We start from the raw sequence: 8,429 nt of genomic DNA, 5'->3' as shown, positions 1-8,429 counted from the left end.
CAGATAAATGTAAATGGCCAAGTTGTAAAAAATGTTTTAATTGATTTAGGTGCTGCCATTAATGTCATGACAAAGCATACTATGGACTCCCTGAACATTTCAAACATTAGGTCTACACCCACAGTCCTGCAGCTTGCAGACAGTTCCACAGTTAAGCCTGATGGGATTGTAGAAGATGTAATTGTCATTCTTGAATCTTGGGAGTACCCTGCTGATTTCATAATATTATCAGTTAAGGCAACTTTAGGAGGGTATCCAGTTATTCTTGGTAGACCATGGTTAGCAACTACCGATGGTTTTATAGGATGTTGTTTTGGAGATATGACCATTTCTGATCGGCAGTCCACAAAGAAATTGGCTTTGTATCCTCCTGCTAGACCTCAGCCAGATTTGTCCCAACCTGTTTGGCCAAATGTGGGGGAGGAAATTGAAGAAACCAATTCCTTGGCTCAAATAATGATGATTCAAAGTGACCCATTCTCACAACTTCAGAGTGAAGATGCCTTATTGTTTCAAATTCTACAAAACAACTCTGATAAAGGTGGTTCATCTGATCCAAATGATACTCATTTACAATATTTCCTACAGCAACCAGATTCCAAAAATTCACTGCCTAAACTTCCAGCGATTTTTCATAGTTTGCTTCCACAAGAGATACAAATATTACCTGTAGACTCTATGAGTGATCTCACGGAGCAGATAGAATTGTCTCAAGGTCATTGTTTGAATATCAATAATAAGTTGTCACAGTCTCAACAGGCTGATCTATTAAAAATGCTACAAAAATAGCATAAAGCTTTTGCATGGGAATATGGGGACATGCAAGGAATAGATCCTCGAGTTTGTACTCATAGGATATATATCAAAGAAGATTGTTCACTAATTAGACAACCTCAAAGAAAAGTAAATCCAGCACTTAGGGAAATAGTTAAAAGTGAACTTCAAAAATTGCTTGATACTGGCTTTATTTATCCAATCTCTGACAGTCAATGGGTTTCTCCCTTAGTTATTGTTCACAAGAAAGGTGGAAAATGGAGAGTATGTGTAGATTACAGAGAATTGAACAATGCTACTAAAAAAGATCACTTTCTACTACCTTTTGTAGATCAAGTACTAGACTCACTGTCTGACAAAAAATATTTTTCCTTTTTAGATGGTTACAGTGGATACAATCAGATAAAAATAGCCCCTGAAGATCAAGATAAGACCACTTTTACCTTTCCATGGGGAACATTTGCTTATTTGGTCTTGCCTTTTGGCTTATGCAATGCGCCGGCAACATTTCAAAGAGCAGTAATTAGTATCTTTGCTCATATATCTCATGAATGTATGGAGATTTACATGGATGATTTCACTGCTTATGGAGTCACATTTGAAGAAGCACTGATAAATTTAGAAAAAGTATTGAAAAGATGTAGAGAGAAAAATTTGTCTCTAAACAGTGAGAAGTGTTTTCTAATGATGGAAGAAGGTATTGTTCTAGGACATCATATTTCAAAAAATGGAATTCAGGTTGACCTTGCTAAAATTGAAGTAATTCAGAATTTACAAACTCCTGCAAAATAGAAAGATGTCAAAAGTTTTCTTGGTCATGCAGGGTATTATAGAAGGTTTATAAAAGACTTCAGTAAAATTGTCAGTCCACTTTATGCTTTGTTAACAAAGGATTCCCAATTTGAGTGGACAGAAGCCTGTGAAAAATCCTTCCTACAATTAAAGGACTTGCTTACTAAAGCTCTTGTTCTTCAAGGTCCAAAATGGAATTTGCCTTTTTACATACATGCTGAAGCTTTTGACTTTGGCATAGGAGTAGTTCTGAATCAAAAAAAAAATTCAGTTGAACATGCTATTTACTTTATCAGCAAGAACCTTCGAGGTCCTGAGCTCAACTATACTGTCACAGAAAAGGAGTTGCTTGCAGTAGTATATGCTTTGAATAAATTTAGACATTATGTTACAGGTTATCAGATATTCGTCCATACTGACCATGCAGCAATCAAATATCTGATGAACAAACCTGCCATTTCTGGTAGGTTGGCACGTCGGCTCCTGTTGTTACAAGAATTTGACATTTCTATAATTGACAAACCAGGGAGAGCTAATATTGTAGCTGACTTTTTATCAAGACTACAATCAGCTACACCTGTTGAACATGAGATCATTGATGATAGGTTCCCAGATGAACACTTGTTTTCCATCACTGCATATATACCCTAGTATGCAGACATTGCCAATTATCTAGCAGCAAACAGAATACTAGACTACTTTTCTCCAAAAGAAAAGAAATTGTTAATAGAGAAAAGTTTTAACTTTTCCTGGATTGCAAATAGTTTGTTTTATACTGGAGCTGATCAGGTAATGCGAAGATGTGTAAGAGAAGATGAAACTTATGACATATTGCATGCTTGCCATGATGAACCATGTGGACATTTTGCAGCAAAAAGAACATCAATGAAAGTTCTTACAACAGGGTACTACTGGCCAACATTACATAAGGATGTTGTGGCCTATACAAGAAAATGTGACAAATGCCAGCGTATGGGAAGACCAACTAAGTCCGATGAAATGCCACTACATCCACAGATAATAGTCACCCCTTTTGATAAATGGGGGATGGATTTTGTAGGACCAATTGATCCACCATCAAATGGAAAGTCATACATTCTAGTTTGCACGGACTATGTAACAAAATGGGTTGAGGTAACAGCTATGGCTTATGCTCGAGATAACAAAGTTGCTGAGTTTCTATATGAACAAATTTTCACAAGATTTGGGGTTCCTAGAGAGATTGTAACCGATCAAGGAGCTCAGTTTACGTCTAATCTGATCACAGCACTAATGAATAAATATAAAATCAAACATAGGAAGTCTAGCCCTTATCACCCTCAAGCCAATGGTCAGGTAGAAGTAACAAACAGAGAAATTGAGGCGATCCTCACAAAGATAGTACAGATACATAGAAAAGATTGGAGCAATAGACTTCCTGAAGAAGTTTGGGCTTAAAGAACTACATGGAAAACAACAAATGGGTTTACACCTTTTGAGCTGCTTTATGGGAAAACAACCATGTTACCCATAGAATTTGAACACAAAACTTTGAGGACAGCTCTTGAACTCAATATAGACATATCCGAAGCATAGAAGGACCGTCTCCTGCAGGTAAATGCTTTGGACGAAATGAAAAAAGCCGCCCTGCAGCATATAGAAGCAATCCAACAGCAAAGGAAAAAATGGCATGATCAGCACATCAAAACCAGGAAATTTTCTACTGGAGATTGGGCTCTATTATATGATTCCAGATATCAAGAAAACTAAGGTAAGCTCACAACACGTTGGCTTGGCCCCTATGAAGTTGAAAATATGTTCGACAATGGAGCTGTACAGCTGGTAACAATAGACCCAGTCCGCTTCAAATTGCTAGTGAATGGCCACCGACTCCGGTTATACCACAAACCAGTCTCCAAGGAAGAATTCATGCAGCAGTTCATTTAGGTTCCTCCCACTACTCTTTCTACAGCCGAAGGCTTTTGCCTTTCTCCTGCAACGTCACCGTAATTTTTAAAAAGCATGCCCATAATAAAGGTTTTCTTTTTACAAAAAGGAAACCCCTTTTTTCCATTCTCATTTATCACCCCCATTTCACTTCTTTCACTTCCGTCCATTCATTTCATTTGTTCATTTCATCCACCCATTTCACCCATCCACATCATCCATCTGCATCAAGCTTAATTAAAATATCTTTCCCACTTGTCAATCCATGCAGCTGTCGTCATATTTCTTCACACGTACGTGCAATTATCAAAGGTACGCCATATCTTTTCTTATCACATATTTGATTTATTTCATTCTATTCATTTTCTGATATGTATGTACCGGTCATTATTGCCTGAACTTCTGCCTGTTCTTTGTGACATGTGAGGACACATGTCATATTTTAAGTAGGGGGCGGGGTAATCCATCTTTTAAAATCTGTCTTTTTGCCGCTGCCATAACTGCAAAATAATCTTCTTTAATACTTTTCTGGTACTTTCCAACTATGATCGCATGTCTTTCTTTATTGCATAATCATGATTAAGACTGCTTGTTCAAAAAAGTTTATTTTTGGAAAAGAAAGAAAGTAATGTGATGGCATGAAAAAGAAAAAAACTAGAATAGAAGGGAAGCAGTGAATTTGAATCTTCACCAAGGAATTGAGTTCAGCTGAAGGAAAACTGAAAACATGGGTGGTCAGTTGGTGCGACATGAGCCTACAGCTCATGAAACATTATTACAAAATCCGCAAACAGTCCATGCATTCAACCTCTGTGGATGGTTAAATTATTTTTTGAGCTTAAATAATTTCAATGAGGAGGCTACTACAAAATTTCTGAGAACCCTTTCTGAAGGGGAAGCCACCGTATGGGGTCTAATGGTTGTTGCAACCGAAAACAGAATTGCAGAAGTAACTGGGCTTCCAGCCATTGGAGAAAATTTTTCTTCAGATGCTGCAGCAGCAAGGACTGAGTTTTCAATGCCTACTGATGGACCTCTAGAAGTCTCCAAGCAGGGATGCAAGCACATATCGTTGCCTCCTCCTTATTCAGAGTATGCTATTTACATAATCAGGTATTTGACCTGTGAAGGCCGTTTTTCCTATCTGCATTCTCATCATTTCAAATTATTGAGCCATATGAGGCATGGGTTAGTTATAAATGTTCCAAATTTCTTGTTAAAATTTTTAGAACACAATGCCCACGGAACTCAATAAGGAAAAGATAATTCTATCACTCATCATGGCCTCATTAAATTACTGATTGAGCGCTCTTTAAGGGATGTCGCATCTCTCTCCTGGCAACAATTTGTTGCCCAAAAGAGTTTGCAAATTCCACAACCTCCTAGGGTACTTACCCCACGGCCTCAAAAAAAGAAGAAAGAAAGTCCATCTACCAGTAAAACAGGGCAAGGGTCATCTACTCCTGTAGCACCTGGTCCTGCAGCTTTTGTACCCAAATCCTCTACTAGGATTCAAACTAGGTCTGCCACTAGGAGTGAGAAGGGAAAAGCAAAGGCAGAAGGGTCCCCAGAATCTGACCCTTGTTCTCGGAAAAGGCAATGCCCTTCTCCTGCAGCACCTTCCCCTGCAGCTGTTTCTCCTACAGCAACACCTGTTGCTATTTCTAGTTCACCGTCATCATCTGGTAGGGCAAAGCCCTCTAAGCAGACAAAGAAGAGGAAAACCACCGGAACTCCTCCTGCAGCCGCATCAGTGTCAAGAAGGGTTTCCGCAAGGAAACAATCTAAGACCTCCCCTGCTTCACCACAACCAGAGGTGATTGTAATTTCAGAAGAATCTATTGAGTCTGAATTTAATGTTTCTCAGAATGTATCCGAAAATGCTGCCCAGAGTTCGATCATTCTTGAAGTGGAACAAGTTGAGACAAAAGAAACAGGGCATAATGAGCAAGGGTTACCAAATCTTGATGATTTGGCTACTGCTGTTATGCAATTTTCGGAGGAAGCACAGGCTTCTCCACCATAGGAACAAGAAGAATTTATCTTACAACAAGAGGAAGAACAGACTGAACAATCAAATGTGCCTAGTGAAGTTGTATCTCATCCTGAAGTTTGCAAAGCCATTGTTGTATATAAGAAAACATTTTTAATGGAGTTTCGAGAATATGTTAAAGCTAATTGGGAAACAGTTACATTTCAAACCCTGACTTTCCGATACATAGCCCAGACTATCATGCAGCAAAGTCTATGGGAAATAGAAAAGAAGAAATTAAATAAGAAAATTGAAAGTCAGAAGCAAGAAATTGCTGAATTGAAAGCAAAAACTGATGAAATGTTGAAAGTAACTAACCAGATTATGGAATGTAGACCCCCACCGAGAGTTTATGCTCTGTGTCTTAAAGAACAGTTTTTATGGTTCCAATTAATGAGAATTTTCAGAAACCAAGATCCTATTGTGTATGGTGAAAATGGATAACAATAATAACAAAATTGAAAGGCTAAAATGAATCCAACCACTAAACCCTAGCCTAACAATAAACAAAGATCCACCATAATATATGAAGATTACCTAAGACAATGCAAATAACTCAAAATCACAAAGATTATACCATCACATGTCCAATAGGGTTTTGATCTCCATTCTTCCTATCTCCATTGATCTTGCTTGATATATTTGCTCTCAGATTTTTGTATGCACAAGAGCTCAACAAAGAATGGAATGTGGTTGCAAGTAGGATCGTAGTGTAGCCAAGTACTCCAAAATCAGTCATTAGGGTTTGACAATAAAGGAAGCATCTCCTTAAATAGAAGACACAATAAGAAATGGAGGGTTAAGATTGAGAGGTGAAAAAAGAGAGGTCGGCTAGGATTAGAGGGTAGGTAGAGGAAATAGTAAAATAATGAAAGAGGTAGGTAGTGTATGAATTAAGAGATGAATGACATGTGTCATGTGTAGAAAAAGATAATGAATTAATTAAATAAATAAAGATTTATTTAATTAATAGAAGAAGTAGGACAATTAAATAAATAAAATATTTATTTAATTTAGGAAAGGGATAATTTAAATAAATAAATGTATTTATTTAAATGAGAAATAAGGCTAGAAGAGGATAAATGAATTAATTAAATAAATAAAAATTTATTTAATTAATAGAAGAATTAGGCTTAGATAATTAAATAAATAAAATATTTATTTAATTAAACTGGACAATTTTGAGTGTCTACATTTTGCCCCTCTTTGAGACAATGGGGCTTGTCGCGTTGTTTCAAAGAAGATAAGATAAACTGATACAGAGTTGCCCCAAGATGGGAATTATATGCCCCCTCGAGAGATTGGATGAAAATGTCTGAAAAGAGTGCAGACAATCTCTCGATAAGAAAGACGGGATAGAATGGGTTGACCGAATAAAGTGACAAAGTCACGAGATGAAGAATACTGACTCAGGAAATGAGGGCGAGGGCTAGGGTAGGCTATAAGATAGACCACGGGCAAAAGACATCCTCATTGTCATCCACACCCTTACAAGATCACAGTGCAGAGTGAGAAAAGAGCATCAATAGTCAGTAGCGATGGCTTTCATTCATAGATTCGACCGCGTTCGCCGATTCCAGCGACCAGCAGATGCAGGAGAGCCGGTAAGTACCACAAAACCTCCTCGTACTTTCATGCATTTCAATTTTTGTCATTAATGCTCAATAAGTAGCAATAAATGCACTAGGAATAGGGTAGTTAAAAAATGCAAAAACGTAGAATCGTGTCTGTGTTAGTGCCAGGCGCGTCTGTGTCCAACAGGTGCGTCTGTGTCGGGTCCAGGCACGTCTATGCCTGGGACCACGTTTGTGATGAGTGCGGGCGCGTTTGCAAATTCCAAACGCGTTTATGTCATGTAGGGACATCTATGTTCCCTGGCCGCGTTTGTGAATGATATAGGCACGTTTGTGTTCAGAAAGCGCGTCTGTGTTGCAGAAGCGCGTTTGTGTAGTCTATAAGCGCGTTTATGAGTTTAAAGCGCGTTTGTGCGTCAAAATACATAATTTGAGTCTTCTAGGTCAAATCGACAGTTCTGTGATGAACATACGCTGTCGATTGGATAAGCTGCTGAGAGGATACACTCAAGTAGGTCCTCTAGGAAGACTAGAATATATCAAGGCACTTTGTGATGAACAGGGAGCACCAAGATAGGCAGCACTTTGTGATAAATAGGGAGTGCGAATGTGAGTAACACTTTGTGATGAACAGGGAATGTCACACACGTAGTACTTTGTGATGAACAGGGAGCACTACTAGGATAGATAGCAACACTTTGTGATGAACAGTGAGTGTCACTAGTATAGGTAAGCATATGCATTTAGGTAGCAAGTAGCATTTTGTGATGAACAGTGAATGCCACGATAACTGACATGATTGATTGGTTGACTGCAGGAGTATCTGCCTATGCTGGAGTCACGGGAGAGATTCCCATCTACACAGAGATTGCGACCAGAGTTGTCGATTCAGGACAGGATTGCGATTGAGGAGATGGGATTGAGACACATTCTGTATGTGCCTGAGTTTCGGGCAAACATGGGTTTGCTGACAGCACTGGCAGAGAGATGGCACTCCGAGACTTGCACGTTTCACTTGCCTATGGGGGAGATGACAGTGACGCTCTAGGATGTCTATAGGATTTTGCACATACCGATCGATGGAGAGCTAATTCCATATGATCGTGACGGAGACAGAGAGGCACTGAGATGGGTATTCCAGGATCTCGGGTTGGAGATGAGAGCAGGTCACGTGGTATGGGATACCATGACCGCAACAGGTTTAGCGTTACCAGCTGTTATTGGAGGAGCCATCAATGGTTTCTTGTGTCCTAACAGGGCTACACGAGGGTTGGAAGTGGGCTGGGGAGGAGCACTGGAGACACTGGTGACTGAGCACACCAGATATGCAT

The sequence above is a fragment of the Cryptomeria japonica genome, chromosome 7 (assembly GCF_030272615.1).
Source record: "Cryptomeria japonica chromosome 7, Sugi_1.0, whole genome shotgun sequence".
Taxonomy (NCBI): Eukaryota; Viridiplantae; Streptophyta; class Pinopsida; order Cupressales; family Cupressaceae; genus Cryptomeria; species Cryptomeria japonica.
The sequence above is the reverse complement of the archived record's forward strand: the minus strand, read 5'-3'. Positions refer to the sequence as shown.